This window comes from Symphodus melops (genome assembly GCF_947650265.1).
Source record: "Symphodus melops genome assembly, chromosome: 17".
In the NCBI taxonomy this organism is placed as follows: domain Eukaryota; kingdom Metazoa; phylum Chordata; class Actinopteri; order Labriformes; family Labridae; genus Symphodus; species Symphodus melops.
In genome coordinates, this window is record NC_136707.1 from 9278475 (window position 1) to 9301842 (window position 23368).

The 23368-nt window shown below is 39.5% G+C and overlaps 1 protein-coding gene across 2 annotated transcripts in view; it reads right to left on the reverse strand.

Moving 5' to 3' along the window:
* Window positions 1-23368, reverse strand: part of elfn1a (extracellular leucine-rich repeat and fibronectin type III domain containing 1a) — a 68841-nt gene that overhangs the window by 38234 nt on the left and 7239 nt on the right. The window lies entirely within an intron of this gene.

Here is a 23368-nt window from a genome sequence, read left to right on the forward strand (position 1 = left end):
TGGTGTTGCAGCTCATGGGAGGCAACACCCATAGGACTGATTTAGATTATGCTGAATGGTGTTACATATGCAAAAATGCCTGAGCACAGATTCAGAGATAAGTGGCAAAGAGGCCATTAATGGGCTCTGTGTGCGATTGTAAAAGCAGAGTTACGATTCCTGACAGTAGTCAGTCACCATAGGGATGTGAAATAAGTCTGGTTAGTCTATGGAGTTGAACTTAATGGATGCTGTAGAACAATGTGCTGTCAAAGGCAGGGGATTGCCAGCTTCACTAATGAACTTCAAGATATCTCACAAGTGCAATCAGTAAATAAGACAGAAACCTGACAAATGAGCACTAACAATTGAATATTTCCTTCAACTAAAATTAAAACTAAAATTAATTGGCAGCTGTAAGAATAAAAGGTGAGGAAAGACAACATGTCAGTTCGTTTAGGTTCTCGGACATCCAGGTTTGATCAAAAAGATTTTGGTCCAGTCAACAGTAGCTGCATTTTGGCTCGAGCCTTGAATACATTTTAAATACTTCTTGTCTTTATCACACTTACCAACTGTGTCCAGATCTTCAGCTTTTGTCAGCTAAAGTGCAATCAGCACATTCAGCTGTGACTTTTTAGGCATGGATACATTTTGCGAAGTGTTACAACTGTAGTTACTCCACATTGGTGAATAAATTCGCACATTTGACATAAGTAGCTGAAACAGTATAAAACACTGACTGAAAAGTGTAAATGAAGGACTTGAACAATATTTGTTTTCAAGCATTCAGCCAGCGATTCCACCATACCAATGTAGCCATCTTTTCTTTGCCACTGAGGCTATGACACATTGAAAATTGCTAGAAAGCAATCAGAAAATTGCGGTGGGCAGTAAGACAAAATCTCTCAACCTCATCATACTGAAATCAAGTCATCCATATGTGTGTAACCTAGATTTTAAAGCTTGTGTTTGTTAGTGCCTCCCTTAACAGTGCCGTATAACACAGAACGCTACGGTGCATTGTGAGATTGCACTGAATGATGGCACAAATTGTCAGAACACGTCTTTCTTTGTGCTGGTTTTAAAAAGGAGCCTTCATTACAAACCAATAGAAGACAAAACAACCCCCGGACCCAACAGGAAACGGACTCGGAGGAATATCGCACAAGGAAAATGTGTTTTAAAAATGGAACATTTTCACACCATGCCGACACAGACCACAGTTTCTCGACTGTCAGTTCAATGAGGGGAACAGCTGATATGTAGGAAGAGGTCTGTCTTCTCCAAGTGAGCTGAGCGACTGTCTATCTTTCCTTTCACGCGAGCCTGTTAGGCTGCCAAGATGTAAGGCAGCAAATGATTGGTGTAAGTCGCTTGACTTTGTCTCATCACCTGACACACGTCCATCACTGTAATGTCTGACGGACTCATAAATCAGTGCTCAGGGAGGTACGACTCATCTGTCTGCTGCCTTTGGGTGACAGTTTGCTACTCTCCTCTCCATTTTACTCATTTGTACCAACTGTCTGTAGTTGTTGTCCTGAACAAGCATCAGAGGACAAGAACATTGTACATGTCTGCATAGAGGTCAAGCTTAACATGTAGGAGAACGAGCTCTTCTTCTACTTCTCCAACACATTAGAAGGATAAGCTTCACTCAGATCAAGTTTGCTCCTGAATGTAAGGCTCATTTAATTTGCACTTACCATAACCAATAAAATGTTCTTAGTTGAAGTATAGACCATGTAAAAAGATGGACGACATGACAGCTTCTCAAAAAGCCAATAAATGCTTCCCCCACTGACAGGCCACAGTATAGGTCATAAAGGATTCCTCCCAGTAGCAGGGCCAGATATTTAGGAGTGGCTGGGATGCAAACACACTTTAAATATCAAACAATACATCTACTTGTTGCAGAATGTCACATATTTAATTTGTCTAAATTCTTAAATGACTGGAAAAGTAAAATGAACGTCCAAAGCCACAATTTGAAGTACTAAAGTAAATGTGCTGCACTGAATTGCAAAGGAAACCACTTGCAGCCCAAATAGTTGATTTTAAGATAAGTCCTTCCTCTGACAAGGCAAATAGCCAATAGCCTATAGTTCAGGATTTTGGGTTGGCCACTTCAGTCCTGAATATTGCACCATGCGTTGCCACTAATGGCGTGTGTGGCCCAAAAAGAAAGTGACACGATGACAAAGTTATTTCTTGTCTGTGTTTTCAAAAGACAAGTCAAATTCTGTTGTATTTTAAAAGCTGGGTGGGTGAATACAGAGAACAGAGAGGATGCTACTTTCAAAATCATATCAAGCTTTTAGAAATTACCTACCCTGCCTTTAGGTAATAAGAGACGAGTATGCAGACAAACTGGCACGTCTGGTATCTTCTCATCTTTCCTATCAAGACCATTTTGTTGATGTTGATAGTTTGATGGTAACGTCACTTCCTGTGTTCAAAATGGAAAGTAATGCATTTCAACTGTTTCATATCCTTTGTTGTTAGACTAATTAGATGAAGGACAAGGTCTACTGCTTCGTAAAAAAATGGTATTCTATTCTTGCAAGAGCAAGCTCATGAGTCATATACTTTTTTTCTTTGCCTTCAACACATTTGAAGGACTGCAACACCATATCCGAGTTTACAGGGTATTTGCCACCTCACAGACCGATTAGAGTTTGTCCACCTGCAGAGCAGCAGGTTGATCGAGCTAAACCTCTAGCACCCCAAGGGGACAATGCCTTTACCGTGTTGTCACTTACTGAACATCTCTGACGTCAGCATCACTCAGGCTACTTCTACAAATTCTTTGATGAATCAAATAGTTTGGGACACTCTTGGGAGTTCATGTTGCTTTACCATCGCATAGGTTAACCTTGGTGATGCAAGAGCAAAACATAGTATAAGTTGTCTTTTCAGTTGTACATATATTTTAATGTTGTTTGAAGGGGAACAGCAAGTTGGAGAACTAGTTGCTTTAATGCCTTTTAAAATGTTACATAAGACACCTTAACTGCTGCAAATACTCTGTTTAAAACATTTTAAGCACAAAGTCTAAATGTATGAAACACCTGTAAAACAATGATCCGGCTGCCAGGAGTGTGAAGACGTGGGCATGAAAATGTTTCAAGAGATTGAGTGAACAATTTTTTTTTTAAGAGGCTGTGGTGAATCTAAGTAACACACCATTAAGTATTCTCTCAGTAAGCAGTGGTCAGTGCTCGTCTCTATGCTATGAATCTGTGGAGGCTGTCAGGATAAACAAACCGTGAGTGAGAGCTTCTATGTTATAGGGCTGAGCTGGGCGGCCTGGAGGCAGCAGATCTGAACTGCATCTCAGACAAAACCTGGTGGGCTTCTGCAGCTGCAGAGCATCTTCACTGCATCGGGAGCAGACATACAGAGCACTCCCGTTTCTCAGTTGTGTTTTATTATTATCCTTTGCTCTTTATCTAACTTTAGGTGAAAGTTCTGCATGTAAAGACATCCCGAGCTGTTCAACATCATGAAGACACAACACAGAGATTGTGCTCTGCTGTCTTCTAAATTGTCTCTAATGCTCTGCACAAAGCTGAGAGTCTGAGTCAAATGGATTTTCAGAGTTTTAGTGTTGTGCATTGGTCTAAAACGAGAAATTGACTTTCTCATCTGGATGCAAACATAAAGCTTTCCTCGTCCTAAATAATATAAGTCGTAAACAAACCAACTGTATAATTTGTGTTTTAATTAAAAAAAAAAAAAAATGTTGTCCTTTTTGCCGGGAAGGCTGCAAGGAGATTGGAAATGTTGGAAAGAGATATTGGGGGGTGACATTCAGCAAAAGGCAAAACAAATAAAATAATGGCTAGGCTATCCGGTTCCTTATTTAGGAACATTTTGAAGCCTTATGGAATTTGCCACTTATCTCTGGTTTATTTTTAGGAGTCAGACTGTATTTGCTCCACAGTCTAAACTTTTCAACTCTCAATGAGGAAAGAGATGATGCAGTGCAACTGGACAGTCACAGTGAAACAAACCTTGTTTTGTCAGTTCTACTTAAAATGTGAGCAAAATTCAGAAAATGATCATCATGATGCATTGAAGATGACTTTGGACCATGGATCTTTACAATTAACTCATTAACTTTGGATAATGGGTTTTTCTCGGGTGTTAAAAGAAGTTAAAGGCACGGTTGGTAATCTTCAAAGACGAGCATGATTTTGAAAGTAGCATCCTCTCCGTTCTCCGTGTTCACTCACCCCCTCCCATCTGTGCTGTCTCAAAAGTCACACCCCTCACTTGTATGCACAAGCGCCATGGGTCCAGAAGCAGATTTCAGCTGATGCTTTGAGTGTGGGCTCCTGCGTGCATGGGATAGAGAGGCTTGATTGGTTTATGAAACGTGTAACGAATGCCAACATTGGCTGAATTTTTTATGTGTTTACAACTGCTACAGATGACGTATTTTATTCGTTATTAATTACTGTCAGGACCCAAAGACCATTTCAACCAAAATCTTAAAAAGTGAATCTGGAGAAAATGTCAACCCTGCCTTGAAAGCTCAACATTTCATTTACAGACGTGGACATTAGTATTACACCGCTATTTCCACTTTGAAAAGCAAACTAACACACTCTGCTGAGGTAGAAAAGTGAGTGTCATATAGAGTGTCACATAGAGCCCCCTTCTTCCTCGTTCCTTGTCCATTTACACCTAGGTGACAGAGAGGAAAATAGAAACGTGTCCTGATGAAACGGCCGCTGTGATATATGAAACAATAAAATCAGACTGATTTTGTCACTGACAGTCCTTGTCCATGTCCATGTCCAATATTCAGTGATAGATAACGAGAGTCTACTTCCCATCTTATCCACAACAAAAGAAAGAAACTGGACTGACAGTTAGGGATGTCCGATAATATCGGAGGGCCGATATTATCGGCCGATATTGACTTAAAAATGTAATATTTGGAAATATCGGTATCGGATTTTTACAACCGATATTGGAACCGATATTGGAATTTCCGAGTCTGCATGAACGCAGCACGAGACGTTTACGGGCGCGCGCTTGATGACGTTAACAACAACAAATACGACACGCTGGACTCGTAGCTAACAAGTTAGCTCACCCGGTGAATGAAATGTCTGTGGTTTGGAACTATTTCCAAGTGTCAACTACGGATAATAAATTTGCAATTTGCAATGACTGCAAAGCGTCGGTTATGCGAGGAGGAAACAAGGTGTCTTCCTTTAATACATCAATTTTAATAACCCATGTCAAGAAGAATCACGCGGAGTTGCTACATTTGTGCAGCAAAGTGATGAAAAGAAGCAACAGCTGAAACCGAAGAAAACCACACAGTTGTCGCTTAAAGAGTCAACTGAAATCCTTGTACCAAGAAATCCTTGCAGAGAATGAAGTTGCAGCTCAAGCACCTACAAGCGAGACAGCGCAGGTGAGTAATTGATTAACTCTAATCATCAAACTAAATTTAATCTGCTGTGCTGAGTGCGTCACATTAAAAATATACATTACATGCAATGAATACAATAACCATTTGGCAGTCAGTGCTTCAAAGAAAAATAAATAATAGAAATTCTATTAAAGAAATGGAGAAATTCTATTATATATTTATTCCCTGTCTCTCTTTTTTATTCTTTCTTTAGGTGCATGCATACCTAATAGAAGCCATCCCCTCGAAAGGATGCCCTTTGGAGTACTGGAGGCATCAGGAGAGAGGATTTTGTTACTCTCAAAAGAGATTGAGCCCAGTTTGAGTATATTATTTGACAAGTTATGGCCTGTCATTCATTGACTATGTTTGTTTACAACTAATGGACTGAAGATATGCCTCTTCCTTTTTTTATATTGTCTGTGGTGTTGTTTGAGGCTGTTTGTTGTTGAGGTTTCTCTCTAACACTAAATAAATATGACACTTGTTTCCATAATTTAAGTTGTTCTCTTATTTTTCTCAGTGTACATTTGGAAAGCCATGTTTCATTCACATATGCATCCAGTGGGGCATCACAATAAAATTAGGCATAATGTGTTAATTCCACAGGAGATATTTTATGTTGTTGTTACCTAACAGTTTTGATGTAAAAAGCCTGCATATATCGGTATCGGTGATATCGGTATCGGAAATTAAGAGTTGGACAATATCGGAATATCGGATATCGGTAGAAAAGCCAATATCGAGCATCCCTACTGACAGTCCCTCTTAAAGCTGAAGTCCAGGGAGAAATAAAAACTAGTGCTCTATGCTGCCTTGTCTGAGGGTAGAGCTGAATTTTTGATATTAGGGTGATATGAACCTTTGAGGTTCATATCACCATCAGTTGAGGTGGTTCGGGCATCTGGTCCGGATGCCCCCTGGACGCCTCCCTAGGGAGGTATTCCGGGCATGTCCCTCCGGGAGGAGGCCTCGGGGTAGACCCAGGACACACTGGAGAGACTATGTCTCTCGGCTGGCTTGGGAACGCCTTGGGGTCCCACCGGAAGAGCTGGAGGAGGTGTCTGGGGTGAGGGAAGTCTGGGTGTCTCTGCTTAGACTGCTGCCCCCGCGACCCGGCCCCAGATAAGCGGTAGAAAATGGATGGATGGATGGATGGTGATATGAACCAGTAAAAACAAAGCATCTTTGAGTTTTCTGTCTGCTCATAGAGGCCCTCAGAGTCATCCTGGCAATATTAGATCAGTGATGGCACTAAGGAAATGACGTCGCCCTCAGAGTGTCGCCCTCAGAGCCGTGTTGTCAACCAGCTCAACTGATAACAATAGCATCTGAGTCCTTGAGTCCTTTTCTCCACCAGAATCACTTGATCCTGCTGAAGTTCAAATAACAGTGGGCGTATTCTGAGCATGACAAATAATGGATTGGAGGGATTAGAGGCTAGCAAACATGAAAAGAATCATACGCTTTGAATTTTCATTGTGCCTGGATGTATGCTAACACTAAAACAGAGATGAAGCCCATGTAGTGTGCTCAGAGAAAAGAGTGACGGGTCTGACTGGTTTTATGTGTTTAATGTGTAACTCCATGTGCGGAAGCCGACAGAAATCAATTTACAGAAGATAATTATTCATTGCCGAGGGGAGAGGAGGAGGCAATGAAAGGCAATGAAAGATTGAGTCCATATCACCAGCCACAAATGGCACTAATGGGGAACAGTGATCATCTCCAAATGAATCCAATTACCGAGCTGTGATTCTCACACCTCACATGCCTCCATGTGGGCACAGTTATTCTCCCCGCAAAGACCAATAAATAGTTGTTGACCACATCACACCTGGCTAATAAACTCCTATCTACCCAAACAGTGTGACAGTTCAATGGAAACGGATGACAGCTGTCCAGGAAAGCTCAACCCGGGAGGTTGTGGCTGTTGTGCAGTCGATGGGATTACCTGGGGGGATTAGGAACTGTAAATACAATAACAAAAAGGCTTGACGAGGACACAATTACTCTGCCATGTTGCGGACAAGCTGATAAGACACGCAAGATGAGGTCTGAGTCACTGTCACGTTGAAAAAAATGGGCTTCGCCTGAACTAAAATGTGATTTTAACCAATATCAAATGACGGGACACTCTAAAATATCCCAGGGTTAAAACAGCTTTTTAAGTATTAATGATTTGTTGTTTAAATAACAACATTGTTCACTTGACTCTATTTGCAACTATATTATGTGTTTGCAAAAGTTTGAGAATTAACCCAACAGGATTTTTCAGACACTGTAATGGGCAACAGTTCAGAGAGGTCACTGTTCAGTTCGCATCTCAGGATTTGGCGTAACGTCTCAGGGTTCTGTTCAACAGATAAAAGCAACAAAACTCCCAGACACACATTTTTAGGTTTCTCTAATTTATTTTGAACTGATCGTAGGGACAGTTTGTTTCATCTTAGGTTGCTTAGAAGTCTACCTGTGATAGTTGATGCAGTCTGAAGTGTATCAAACATAATACCCAAACCTTATAGGAAAGAGGTAAAAACACAACACAATGATACAAAATAAAAAGCATTGCATAAATGAACAGCATCTACTCATTTAAACGCATGCCTTTGGGAGCAATGTATCATTGATGAAGTCTGCAGTCACATAGCTTAAAGTGGCATGGAAGGTCATTTCATCTGTTGTCAGTGAACTCGCGCTCAACCACTGCTCAGGTTTGCAAGTACGGTAGACAAGGATGGGCTGTTTTATGTGCTCACAGGGATGGACAATGTAACAAGGCTCGAGCACTTTCAATACACACTTGAAGCCAGGGTTTTCTAGTATTTCATATTAGCACTTTAGCATTTTAGCCTTAAAAATGTTTTACCTTCTGTGGTGTTTTTGACCCTCGCTGCTTTCATACCCAGAGGCTTTTTTCAAAACAGCAGGGGTAAGTTGATGGAGTTCCATTTTCTCGTCGTTCGTTTTTGATGTTCATGGTTTCTTCGGAACATGCAGTGCGTGGAAACGTAAGTCCTTTGCACCTTAATAATTTTGCCGCAAGTGATTCGTGGGCTCCAGTGCTTTCTTTGGGTTCTGCCTGTATGAAGGTGTCCTTACCATGAAGGTTTACATTGAACTATTTTTGGACGTCTAAGGTCCTTCTCTGAGAGCACTGACCTCCATCTGAGGGGCCGAAACACAAGAATTTCCTTCTATAACTTGTGTTTTCTAGTGTCCAGCTTCAGGGATTGGCACATCGAGGTGGGGACATCAGATACTCATAGCATGTTCAACACATTATGGTTCCAACACATCACAATGTGAATCTGAAATGTATCCACACATGTGATTTTGAAGAAGCTGGCTTTGAAGTTCCACCATGTCAGCTCGCTACTGTATCTTCTTCTTCTTGTGTTTTGTAGTGTCTGCCTCTTTTTCTTTGATTATTGTCGAGTAGCAGTCAGCAAACCTGTCAGAACTATGGCGGAGCTGGTCATCTCTGAATTAAAAGTTTGAGAGATCTCCAGCTCCTGCGGTCACATGTCGATGTGTCCTTGAGGAAGAAACCCCAAATTGCTCCCACTGCATAGCCAGCGGCATGTGATTGTGCTTTAATGGAATCGTACTGATGGGCACCATATATAGCAGCATCTACCATCAGTGGGTGAATGTGGTGTGAAAGGGTAAATGTTCCACATATGCACTCTGAGAGGAAGAAAAAGTTTGACTCATTTTGATACTTTTTTTTAGAGTTGAATATTTGATATATTTTGCAAAGTTCACATTAATTTTAAATACATAAAACGGCTTCATTGATTTAAGAGTAGCGAACAACACCATCAAGTCAAATCTCATTTCAGCAGCATTGGAAACTCTTGTCGGTGTTTATAAAATTGAAATCCCTCAGAAGAAACTTAACAATATATTTCCCCCATATCTACTTAACCCAACCCATTGAGAAGTCTGCACGCCATTTAGAGTGTAATCAGGCTTCAGATGAAATTATATTAGATTTTGCACTCCCCTGCATGAGACTCTCATCAACTTAACATTAGGCTCGAAGCTGAGAAAATATGCAAAGCGTTCTTTTAAGGGTCCTGCCTCTCTCTGCTGATGAAACCTTTTACGATTAGAGCGCGGCAAAGTTGCATATTTTCTTTGAGCATGAAAAAGTCCAATCAGAATCCATAAAGATGAAAATCTCCCTTTTAAAGTCAGTAAACCAATACTCAAAACTGTAATGTCATGTTGATGCACAGCCCAGAGCTCCTGCATTGATAATGAATGAGAGGAGAATGACTCATAAATAGCTTGTCTGAGTGTATCGAAGAGCTTTACAGTGGTAAAGAGAGAAAAATGTCTCAAAATCCTAAAAATAGTATTTCCTGTAACACACGCTCTTACTCCACCTTCAAGTCAATAGTCTATATTAGTGTAGCATAATGTGGATTATAGATAAGACAAAGAGGTCGTTGTTTATGTGTGGCTCACTTTAATAATGAAAATGTCAGCAGGTCAAAGTCTTCTAAAACAGGAATAATGTTTGTAAGCTGCACTCTGATCTCTGGCAGACTTATTAGAAACTCTGTCAAGCTTGTGAATGTTAATTGGAGGCAAAGTCTACAGCCTGAAGCAGAGATTTCTATTTTTTTCCGCAGTAATGACTTAAGTATGAATTGCTGTGGTGCTGACACAGAGGTCAGAGACTTATTACAGACTGCAGACGGAATTGACGAAGCCTCGTGGTATTCAAAGCCTCTTTAGAGAAGCAGAGACGGGACTGTTATGCTGTCCTTCTGCCTTGGCCTTTGTGTAAAAGGTAGGAGGCAGAGTGGTGTGTTGGAGTTTTTCTTCCATAAAGCAGCGGAGGTATTAACAGAGGTGACGAAAGCTGTGGCGCCGACAGGATAGGACGGTGCCGTAGTTGTGGATGTAAAGCTCAAGAAGTTTTAATCAATGCTAATCTCTTTTTACTCTTTGGAGTAATGGCAACACTTTGTTACAGTTCTGTTGAAAAATCTCTGAGTAAAAGGAGGTGTCATCTAGCTGATGAGGATGTATCTGCTCTCTCTCTCTCTGTCTCTGTCTCTCTCTCTCACTCTCACAGGGACTATTTTTGAGTCTTCCCAAATACAACATGTTGAGTAGTGTGAACGCAATTATTCCATTCAGAGAAAAATAGAGGAAAACAAGAGTCTGGCTTCAGGATGTGGCTACCTGTGATAGATGACTCCTTACCATCCATTGTGTCTTCTCAACCAGGACAGAGACATTACAACAAAATGAACTGTAGGCTTCGGATGGAAAGTGCAAAAATCAATAGGCTGTATTATGGTGGCTGCACTTTCCTTTATGGTTCCAGACTGAGTTGTTACTGTTCAGTTTGGAGCTGTTATTTTGATAGTATGCAGTCATTGTTTTTGGCCACGTTTATGTGCTAGTCAGCTAGTCAATTAGTATCTACAGTAGATACTAACAGACATGTAAAAATATATTTCTATAAACAATTGGACATGTTATTGTATCCTTACTCTTCGGTAAATAGCTCTGTGCAAGTCCACTGTTGAGGAATGGCTTTTTTAAATGGGTATAGCTGCAATTTCCCAAACCCAAATGAACAGAATGTTTTGTTTCTGCTTGGATAACAGCAGAAATGAGACATTCTCTTTGGAATTTTCTGTCAACGAGGCGTAGAGAGAGGACGTTGAATAAAGCAGCGAGCTACCTTAAGAGGGGTTAGAGAAGAGAGGAGAAATACAAGGAGTGAGAATAAAGGTGAGAGCAGAGACGATGGGGAGAAATGAACAGACGAGGACAGTGGGTGCTGCCAACTCAGTGCACGCGTGTGTAGCCGTGGGGATAATATGACCAGGGTGGCGGAACACACATCTCACATCACACTCAACAGGTGGGTCAACAAGGGGCATCTCAAACGGGCAGGCAGGAGCTTATCTTAATTCTGAGAGAGAGAAAATCCAAGATCCTATCCACGGTGACTCTGGGTAATCGATGCTGACAGGTAATTCAGAGCAGTGCATGGGAGAGCTTACAGCTTGCCGGAGTGGCAGGGCATTTGTGTGGCCTTGGTTTGCTACACTCTATGCAATCAAAGTGGCTGGCAGTTCCAATACATGTCCACATAAACACGTATTTTATAAAAGCTAAGAACCAATTCCGCAGAGTCGTAATGACACCGGGCGAGACAAGAATGCAAATCCTAAAAGTCACAGGAAATCATTTTTCCTCCGACCATTATTTCCTCCGATTTTCTTATCCAGTCAAAAATGATAAGTAAGAAAAATATAATTTCAATTCATTTAATACATGTCAGTATTTAGATTTAGCTTATTAATATAGTAAAAATTGTAAAAATGATGATTTTACAGAACCATGGATCTTTAGCTTGTTCATTTCTCTTTTATTAAAATTATTTTCAGCAGATGAACTAATGATCATGTTTAAAAATGCCATCAATGATTTTCAAATCATTAGGTGTCTGTTTGTGAGGTGACAATATGATTTGGGGAAAATGTATGACTAAAATATGTCTGTAACAAGTAATATTTCTGCAAAAGTTTTGACGTAAAAAACAACAACAAATGCTTAATTGTTTCACTGCAAAAAAAAGTGCAACATTCAACTGTGTTTTCCTTTGTCTATAATTTAATAGGATATTGCACAGAAAAAAACAGATACAGATATATAATATTGTATTAAGCCAAATCTCCAGCTTTTCGAAGCATCCCCTTGCAAAAACATGTTCTGAGTCAATAGATATGGTGACAGAACAACTCACAGCACTGAATCTCAAACCTCTTTCTGTTTCTTCTCCCTGCTGCTAAGATGTCTGAGTCAATAAAAACAATAAAAGCATGTGTGCGTTCCTCCCACCTGTTTAAAAACCAGTGCTTGGGTTTGGGGTAAAGTCAGTCTGCTCGATAAAGAGGCCAAACCCAGAGGAAAACAATTCATTGGCTATTGAATGTAGGCTACCAGGGGAAGTATGATGGCTTATGGCTGTGTATGCAGAGCACATTAAAAAGAGAAGAGAGGCCCTGACTAGCTGGTCTCTCAAAGCTGCCATTGGCATTACTCCACTTCTGTGAAAGGACTTATGTAATTCCACAAAGCCCGTTTTTTTTTTCTCCTCACACTAGACACTCTCTAAAACCGACATAGTTCAGAAAACGCACTGAATGAAAAAAACAACAACTTGTGAATGTGTTGAATGTGAACTTGTTAGCTGAGATGTAAATCTGCATACATCGTCTGCTCCTCCTCTGTAAACACAAACAGCTACATGCACACATTGAATAATTTGAAACAAATAAGAGTGTTTTGTTTCGAATGTGGGCCAAACACTCATAGTAAGAACAGCTGAGCAGAGAATGTAATCCATGCATAAATATTTCAAATGATGTATTTTATATTCCAAGACCATTAAAATAAAGCATGAAAAAAAACAGCTCAGTATCATGTCTGTGCACAAACATCTGCATCCCCTTGCAGTAAAACTTTAATGTTTTTTTTTTTCCTTTATGTTAACAGTATTACAGGTTTGTGAACAATATTATCTGTTGTTGCAGCAAAGCAAAAGACAGAAATATCTTTACTGACTTTTATGCAGCAACATCCACTGCTGGCTGTGTTTCAAACACTGAGTGGTTGATCTCATTATATGCAGCATTTGCAAAATGTAAAGCTCCAAACTGACAGAGTAATCACTGGATCCACCAGAGTGATTACCAGGTACACCCGAGGCCTGGAATGCCCCTTTCACATGCATGTTTTGTGTGTGTGTGTGTGTGTGTGTGTGTGTGTATATATATATATATATATATATATATATATATATATGTATTTATTTATTCATTATTTTTTTTAAGGAGGGGGGGTTGGACATTTTACAATCAAATGTGACAAACCCCTCACCCAGACTGATGACATTGTGGTTACATGGCACATGTCTTACAGCATAGGTCACCAAGTAGCCCCATTTGGCAGGGCTTGCATGGTTTGTGGTGCATAAGAATGCAAATGAATCATTGCAGGCTGCTTGGATGTACAGCAGACACAGACAACAGCAGTTTCCATGTACTTACGTATATAGCCAAGTAGATGGAAGGAAAGAGGCTGTTGTGAAAGATGACTTACTTCAATTAGAGGGTATTTTGACTGTTAACATCTCACATGTGAAAAAAAAAAAGGATGAAACATCAAATAAAGTGAAGACAGTCATCATGATAGACATATTATAGTGGTAGCTTGTTTGAAAATAAATGTTGCACCTTATGCTTGTGTGCATTCAAGAATAAAAAATGTCTATCTTTTCTACTTTAATTCATTGAAACATTTAAGATAATCCCTTATTCAGAGAATCAAATGTCCAGTTTGATAGTTTTGTATGAATGTATAATACATTTACAAGCATTTGCTCCTGTACATTTGTAAGGGGGGTCACTATAAGTATCCGTTCCAAAGATATGAACCGACCTCCTCTGTCATCAAGAAATAAAAAAATATTGGCAGAAAACCGCTGAAAAAAAGAAAAACCACTTCACGTTTATCCTAGATAGATTTTCTTACCTTTGATGGGTGAAAATATTCATGGTGCCATTTTTCACCCGACTGTAATCTTGCCTAATGAGGCATCCATAATCCTCCTCTCTTAATGGAGACACTTTGAAAAAGTAAAGAAGGTTTGCGCACTTTGGGATGCAAAGAATATGTTGGATGATCATTTCACGGAAAAGCAAACTTTGACTCAATAAAAGAGAATAGGAACCAAAGTTCAAACGTGACCCTCCTTTATTGGAGATCACTTTAAACTTTTTGTACCTCACCCTGCTGGCTGCGGTCCGAGCAGCAGGAACGACAGCCAACAGCACTATAGAACCCAGCTCTAATCTTTCAGCTTTTATTCACTCATGAATTCATAAAAACAAAAAAACTAAAAGCTTTGATGTACATCCCAGCCACCAGTGAATGACATACTTTGCCCATACTTCCTTTTTTCAACCGCAGAAACATTCTGTGCTGTGTATGATAGAAGCTGAAGAGTGTCATCACTTTGAACACTGTCCATATAAAACATTCATGCATCAGGACACTCTTTTTTTTCTCATTTTCATCAAGCAGCTTTCATGCAGGTTGGCAATTAATGTGGAAAAAAAAAGTAGGCTTTGAACTCTGTATTCTGTACCAAAAGTTAGCCCACTTTAATATGCGGGAAAGTGTTGGATACAAGACAATGGATTAAGTGCAGTGTATGTACTTGGCCAGTCTGTCTTCCTGCTGGCTAGATAGAGACAGAACTCAAAATCTGTTGGTTCAGAAACAACCATGCATGCTGTACGTCTTTGTAATCGGATCGGATCGAGCTTAAACGGCAAGAATAATGAAAAGTGAAAGAGCTAACATTTTCAATTAAAAGTACAGTGACCAGAGCACGTAGCACTAGGCATACGCATTTAACTGTGCAAATCAGATCAGACAGAAAAAGGATACAGTTAGTCAAGCCTGAACCTCTAATAACAGCGTGCCAAGCCCAACACTCACCAAAGTGTGCACTGCTCCTCGTGGCTCTACTTCTTCTGATGTGGATTTACACGCTGGTCAAAGTGGATTAAATGTTTTAATCAGGCACACATCTTAGAAGACCATCGGGGGAAATTAATAGAGTTTTCCCACTCTTTTATGCCGTGATTAATGTGACTATAATAAACCTAATCTGTGCATTAAATACTATATTGAAAGCGTGTCTCATGTGCTGTCCAGGAAAATATTTTTGTATTGATAATGAGTAACTCGTTGATTCCTTAATTGACATTAATGGATTTAATTTAGGATATATATACTATACATCCTTTTTACTTCATCAAGTAAAGTTTTGCACACTGCCTCCCTGAATTTCCCTTGGGACCAATAAACTGTCTGTCTGTCTGTCTGTCTGTCTGCCTGCAACACTTTGTTTTGATATAAGATTATTTTACCTTTCAGCTTCTCTTAGTTTTTTATTCTATTTTTATGTTTCCTTTTAATGCATCCATTGCACCAAGGCACATTCTTTACATGTTTAAACCTCCTTGGTAATAAACCTTGACTTTGATTGAGAATCAAATACAGTACCATTAGTGAAACAGATTAGTATTGGTTGAGTTAAATTACAAGACTGTCTGTTAAACATTAAGCTTGTGATCAGTTACAAAGAAAAAAAGACGGTCAGAACAAGTTTTTCGTCATGTTATAACTGGCTTGACCATATCATAACAGATGTACTTCTTTGAAAACTCCCCTGGAGGAGGGACTGGAGGCACAACACAGAGGAATTGACAGAGGGACTGTGCCTGCGGCAGATGGGAGTGAAGTCTGAGCAGGCTCACCCGCAGGGCTAATAGGCACCCGGGCCCTCGAGGGAGGCCCTGTCCTCGAATAAAACATACAGTCTCTACTGTAGTCATATTCACAGCTCAGGCTCATTCCACAGAGCACTCTGAGGACGTTAAAGGACCTGAGTGTTGTTCTTCTATTCTAATGGAACAGGGAGTTATATGTGCAGACTGCAGAACATCTCTAACTTATACAATATGCGCATCAAACACTCCTTATTTTCCCTTGAGCCGTGCTCATCTACATGACTGTGCTGCATTGTGCTGCATGGTCTGTTTTTAGCAAATGTTCTTCTTTTTGAGAACATCTTGTCGCCTTTCCCCACTGTGAAGTGTTCCTCAGAGAAGGACCCCTGCCCTGGTGTTCATTCCTCCCCAGACCATAAGGTTCTTTTCCTCTGATCAAGACAGAAACGAAAAACAGTGTTCTCTTCTGTACATGTGCACTCTACTCATTTCTGTCCCGGGATAGGAAACTGAAAGTGTCAGAATACTGCACGTGTTTTGTTACTCCTTGATACTATAATTAATACTGGGTGCAGATTTAAAGGATGAGACAATGTAGGCCTACTACTAACCTTATATGGACCTCCTATGAATGCTTTCCTTTTGTTAATCATCTGGCTCAGAGAGTGAAAGACAGAACACTTTCTTTTCTGATCTAGGTTGACAGTCTTTAATAAAAACGTGAATCTTTGAAATGAATTGTGTTTTGAGGAGACCTTTTTGCCACTTTTCTCTTTCTTATGTCTGCATGAGAGCATTTGAGAAACACTGATTTTTACCGTGAATTCAGCTGCTTTACTTATTAGTTTGTTTTTTTTTGTTTTAATCTGCTCTGGTTTGAAACCTCAGGCATGGCGACCAACAGAGGAATGCAAAACTACAAACAAGAAGAGGCCCTTCAAATAAGCCAAGCATACATTAGCAGCAGCTTACATTTTACTTCCTTCGGCATTTCTACTTACATAAGCATAAAGCATTTCTATAAATGATGAGACAAGGTGAACAGGCCTGCACAAATCACTGCTGCGAACATTTGTGATTCTGGTATAGATACCTGAGCAGCGTTAAGTGTGTTTTATTGGGTGTATATCCATGAAAAATATCTTCTACAGCCAGTGCAAGTCAGCATAGATTCGAAAACATCAGATCATGAGTCTTCATTTTATACCCTGACATCATGATGCTTCAATAAACATCACCAAAAGAGTGCTCTGACTTCATGAGAGCAATCTCTCTTTCTTGCTGTTACATCTGTAACACTCAAAGGACTGAGCATGTAAAGTGTAAGGGGTCATATGTCCCTGATTGCGCTTCAGTCACTGCAGGCTGTTTTATTTCTTTAGTTGCTCACCCACATGCTAGACGACTGAAATGGTGAAACACTATTTGAATTGCATTCAACAGTCTGTCAAGGACATTGTCCACGTCTAACATTCAACAAGCAGAATAATAATGTGAGGACCTGTATTGATTTCTAACCTATGATGGGTAGTTTGTCTATGTAGCCTATTTATAGCACATGTTATCGAGGAAAAAAAACATCATTTAGACTTCATAGTCATTTGCAGCCATGGACACGGGACTTGAAATTCAAACACACAACCCAGCTTAACCTCAGTGGTAGAGTCAGAAAATCGTGGTGTTTCGTGAGTGTAATGTCTTTTTGAGGCTAATTATTTCTATTGTTTATCTGATAAACAATAGTTTCTATCGGTCTTTGATGAATCCTATTAACGCAAATGTTTTTTTTGTTTTTTCTCAACTTTCTTTCAGATTTTTGTAAAAAATGCTGGTAGTTTTGGAAACAGGTTATGAGAATGAATATTCTCGTCACTGGAGATGCACATATCTGTTTTTTTTAGTTCCAATCTGATTCTGATACACATACATACATACATACATACATACTTACATGTGATTTTTTTCTTCATAATTAATACACAGTTAATTATGATGGAAGAAAATGTTCTTGATGAATGTTGTTGTTGGTATGAAAGTGGGAGTAAACCTGGCCTTGTATTGCATTGTGATGGCTTCATGTACAAACAGGAAGCAGCAAAAAAGCTCAGTGGTTTTTTTTAATTTTAAATTGTTTTAAACTGAATTGTAAGAATTAAACAAATAATAATAATAAATAAAAAACAATGATTTGTCTCAGCAAACTAATATTACTTTTTTTTTCCAATTATTCCGTCTTAATTAAAGGTAACTTTACTTTACCATCGAATGAAGGCTTAAAGCATGACATTGTCTTTGTTTTTTTAAAAGCAAAAATAACTCATCTAGTGAGCAAAAATCGTTTTCGTTTCAAATAAAAATATTGCTGATAATAACAGATTGGTTCCAAATGTCCTTGTTAGTATTTGAAATTAGTGTTACTGAATTTTCCTGGCTAAAAAACTGTTGAAACAGACCTTGTGTGGGAAGACTTAACAAAGTGACTGTAAGGTCTTTACAAAGTGGACCATGAGGCTGGCTCTAATTTTGATGCAACTTCTTAATCAGGAATAATTAAAAATCACCCACTGTTGTGCCTTATAACATCTAAACATGACTGTAGTGACGCTGGAGAGGTCAAGGGTCAGACTAAAGACGTGCAACAGACAAAACATGAGGGCAGTGTGGAGGTGCAAAAGAAACTGCAGTACCTTATGTGTCAGCTTGAATTCTTAATGCCAAGACATCCCCATTGCATTAAACACAAGGGATGGATTTGTCTTTATATCTATAATCTATTTTTCTATAATTGACGAAAAGAGTTCTTCATAATTAAACACAACAAAAGGTATGGCAGATTTTATTGAGATTGAAAGGCAGGCGCTATGTAGCTGTTTGTAAGTTGGCTAAGCTATTGCAAACTCTTGTATTTGTATCCTTTGTTTCTTAGTTTTGTTTCTCTTTTGTTTTTAGAATAGGCTGGCTATATGATGAGCTAGACAAGCTGGATGGGTTTGCATCAGCAGGTTGTTAATTTGGCCCGGCTTAAACTCCACCTCTTTGCCAGCTACTAGATTAGCTAGTTAGAGTCAGCATTTCATTCATAGTGGCCACCATCGCTGGGACTCATAGTGCCCCTTTAGAAAACCATGGTGACATCACCATGGTTTTCTACGGTCTATGGCTCGAGTCTATGGCTCAAACAAGGACTTTTTAAATAACTGAATCCCTAACATGTTATCACTGGATGTAAAGGTGTTTCCTCAGATAATCAAAATGTGTTATTTATAAAAAGGGATTAGCCACACCCACAACGGGAAGATGTAAAATCCCAGTGTAAAAACCAGAGAGCCTGTGTGTGATCCACAATGACAAAAAAAAAAATATGACTCTTGAATATTCAGTAAGCCAATGTGTAGTAAATCCTTTGAATATTCAGTGTTGTAGCATGCAGGAGAAGGTTTTACTGCATCAGTGAGAATGACTCGCTAGTTCCTCCTTCCATAAACATTGACTGACATAAAGCCACTTCTTAGCAACAACCTGGGGATAAAATGTTTAATTTTATCTCGCAGCTACCTTGAAGTTGACGCGCTGCACACATGAATTATAAGAATGTATGTGTGAATGGGTGTTATGTACGCCCAGGGGAAAGGACCGAGTCTGTCTTCACAAACATAACACTTTGTTTGTCCCACCAGTTTGGCTGTTAAGTCTCTCTGTGGAAGCAAAATCTACTTCTTGTTTTGTACTCCAAGAATCCATTAAAAAAAAAAAAACTAATCTCACACTTGTCTTCCACGTCTGTTCATATTATCTGGCAACCACTCATCAAATCACAAGACACTATACAGTACGTTTTCCTTCATTGTGCATAGCTTCACACAGATTCGGATTGGTTCTACTGAAGAAGTGGGATCGCATAATTGGCACACGGCTTTACACAAAATCCCTGTATTTATTTGAGGAATAACACCTCACAGGCCTGACAATCTGGCATCCAGATCCTGTCTCCCTCTGTGCTCTGGTCTCACAGTGGGTGATCACCAGGCTGAGTTGATTCGGCCTGAAAGGGAGTGCTGTTTAATGAGCAGCAGAGGGTTTGGAGACAACAGGTGGAGCGTCAGATTAATGCTCTGCAGACGCTGATGGACCACTTTCCTTGCCAGCTGTCATCTGAGATAATCATGATTTTTAAAGTATGTCTGCAAAAGTGATCACGCCACTAAGATGTTTTCTGTAAACTCTGTGCACAAGATGTTTTTCATCTGGCTGTGGTTCAAAGACATCAGCTCTGAGCATGGCACTCATCCAGCGAAATATTGATATGTTTCCGATTCGCTGCTGTAAGCAAAGCAAGAAAGCTGCCAAGAAAGGTCTCGCATCTGATCTGAATCATGATCTGTAGTATTTGGTATCAGCATTCTAAAACTTGGCACACTGAAAGACTGACTTCATTGCACTGGGTGCACCAAATATAGTGATTTTCATGCAGTTGGTGTGGCTGGGTTTAGTTATTGCTCTGAAAGAAAGTCCAGCGTTCTGCCTTGCATTGTTGCTCTGCGATCAATCTTCTCTGTAAAGGACAACCCTTCCCAACAACTGTATGATGAAGAATCTCTCTAAGTCACTTGTGTTTGAATATTTCTGACACACAAAAAAAAAAAAAAAAAAAAAAGCTTTGAGTCCTTATTAATTAATTGTGGTAGCTGGTTCAAGGCAAGTCAATGTGTAGAGCACCTCCACGGCCTTTTCCGGATTTCAATGACTGTGTCGAAATGAGGCCCTTATTTATAATCTGCATCATATTAAAGCTTCGGATAGTGTCAATGAGCAGTAAGTCAAGTATGCAGCGACGCTCTCCAATGTGAGTGTTATGGTACACTGTGGCCTGCTAATAGTGTGAACACTGGCACATTTTTATAAGTAGATGCGAGTATGTTTGCTCCAAGTTTGGGAGCAGTTTCTATGGTAACAATGTCCTATCTTTCTCACTCACAATCTGTAGATTTAGCCAGCATTAGTGATGAAAAAAAAATCAAACTCTATTCATGCCTGGTAGCTGTCGTTGAATGGAAGCTTTGAAACATGTGGCACTCTTTAATCATGTCAAGACACATGTGCTGAGGTAGGCAGAGTTGTTTGTGTGCCAAAACTTAAAAGCTGGAGCCATAATGACTGAAGCGCTGAGAGGCTTTTAAGTTGACACGTAAAGATGCATTAGAGTTATTCTGGCAGCATACACGTTGCTTCTTGAAGTCATTTAGCTATATCAAAAGACGTTTTACTTAATTATTTTTCCCACAAAAGGGACCTTTCACCCCAGCAACAACAAACAAGGTCGCCCGCAGGTTGCAAAGGCTAGACATACAGACGAAATTATTGATGAGTCAGTCACCCTATTATTTACAAGCTGCTTTTCTCAGCTGGTCTTTAAAGGAGCAAAACGCATTGAATGAAGCTGGACTTTTGTCAACTATAGTATGATAAAAGTTACTTGTCCCTGCGAGAAGCTCAGATGTAGTACTCATCAGTATTTGGCTTTATCCAATGTTAAATCTGAGATTGGGTTTTTCTGTAACAACAGATCCATTACATGTCATAAAAAAAACAAGAATTCTGAATTTACATTTGTGTTTGACAGTTTTACCCCAGACAAGAACTGATATAGTGATACAAATGTGGATTGCAAAGTTCTTTGGCAATTTCTGCACTCTGCGTCAGGAGGTAGTCACAGAAGGTGCCGACAGTCACCTAATCAATTGGATGAGATCACTTTTTGATGTCTACATAATAAAAATCAGTATTCAGTATCTCTAATAAACCACAAAGAAACAATGTTGTTAATATATTTCCTTATGAAAAATGTCTTATTGAAATCATTTCATTATCATAAAGCAACAGAAAACAATTTAGCTGCTTGAGCTAGAAATGTGTTTTGCCACACTTGGATTACAGACAGGTTTAAATATGGCTGTTTCCCAATTGGAAGCACCGTCTCAACCTAACCTAGAGTCAATCAAGGAACAGGCAAAGTGGTGGAGCTGAAGAAGGCCCTACAATAAACCTCATTGCTAATAGCTACAGCGAAGCCACCTGAGCCACCACTCAACCACATCCAAAATCATGCAAATATGCATAACGATAAGCCTGAAAAATCATTCAAACTTATGATTAACAAAAATTACTTCCTTCTTACAGTTTTTAACAATGAGAAGTTAGCTATTCAGTTGTTTTTTTGTACCATGCTGTTTCATTTTATCGCTGTTAAAATGCCAATTTAATATTATATGTGCTCAAATGGGGATTATTTAGTCTTTGGTCCAAGCATCTAGAGGACATTTGCAGGTTTTAGAACTCCCTTACTGAGGTTGACGGTCGGGTTGAATACATTCAGACATTCATATGTGTTGTCTGTTGCCATGAGTGAATTCATCATTGTTTATCTTTTTTCATGACATCTTCATCTTGATGTAAACCGAGAAGCTTCCATCTCAGCTTGCGTTCTGATAAAAAGTTGTTAAGCTAACCAACCAAATGATGTGAGCAAAGTTTGAAGAAATCATCAATTCTGTCACCAAGGTCACTGCATTTCTTTGATTAGAGTGATCGCTGCCTGATGTTGGCTCTGATAACCTTGCTGTATGGGGCAGCATCAAGCCATCAGCCATCAAGCACTCAGAGAATGCGGCTTGTCCCCATATGGCTCCTATAGTTGGCTCAACGGGAAGCAATTGGTTTGCACAATCCATCACCCATCAGATGTTTGTACCACAGTGTGGTTGTCTGTGGTGTGAGGGGAGATGAAGGGATGACCTTCATACAAGATCAACGTGTGGATGAGTCCTATTGACTGATCACCTGATTGCTCCTTGTCGTCTTGGCTTTCACTTCACATGATTGTACACTTAAAGAAACGTTTGTTCAGTCGGGTTCAACTGGGTGAACAAAGCAACAACTTTACAATCAATTCCCTGGGTAAAAAAAAAACAGAGATTATCCTGCAAATGTGAAGTGACTGAAGTTAGCAAAGTTCTTTAAGTTCGTTTTGAAATCACAGTTACTCTCAGGTTGAATAAGAAGTGTCAAGATAAGATCAAACCAATGCATTAGTTTATAAGGAACTGTGATTTGAAAGGAGTCTCTTTTCTGACATAATCACACTCACCCTAAGCTGTTAGTTAAATGATCATAATTGGGGACAAAGAGAGATGGGACGCGCACCTGGAAACAGCTTGACTGTTCACACTGTGTGGGAATGAATCACAAGCTGCCATTACAAACTGAATTAAAAGTCTCCAGATTTGTTTTCTTCACATTGGGAGTTAAATGAAAAAACTCTGAGAGGTTGGAGAAAACAATTTCAAAATAAATCAATGTTTAATCAAGGAAAAACTACTAATTAACATTTAAATGACAAAAAACAAAATGCTGATATCATGCAAAGTTTCCGGAGATTTGCTCAGGGGAACCAACATGTTGATTGGAAGGAAAACACATTTACAGCTTCATAGTTGCAGACGTCATTGAACAGGTTAATTCCATGAATGCACCATTAGTATATGAGCTGTTTTTTTTTTACAGGCACAGAGGAGCATTACTGAGAATTCATCAGGAGAAGCACAACATATTGATTATC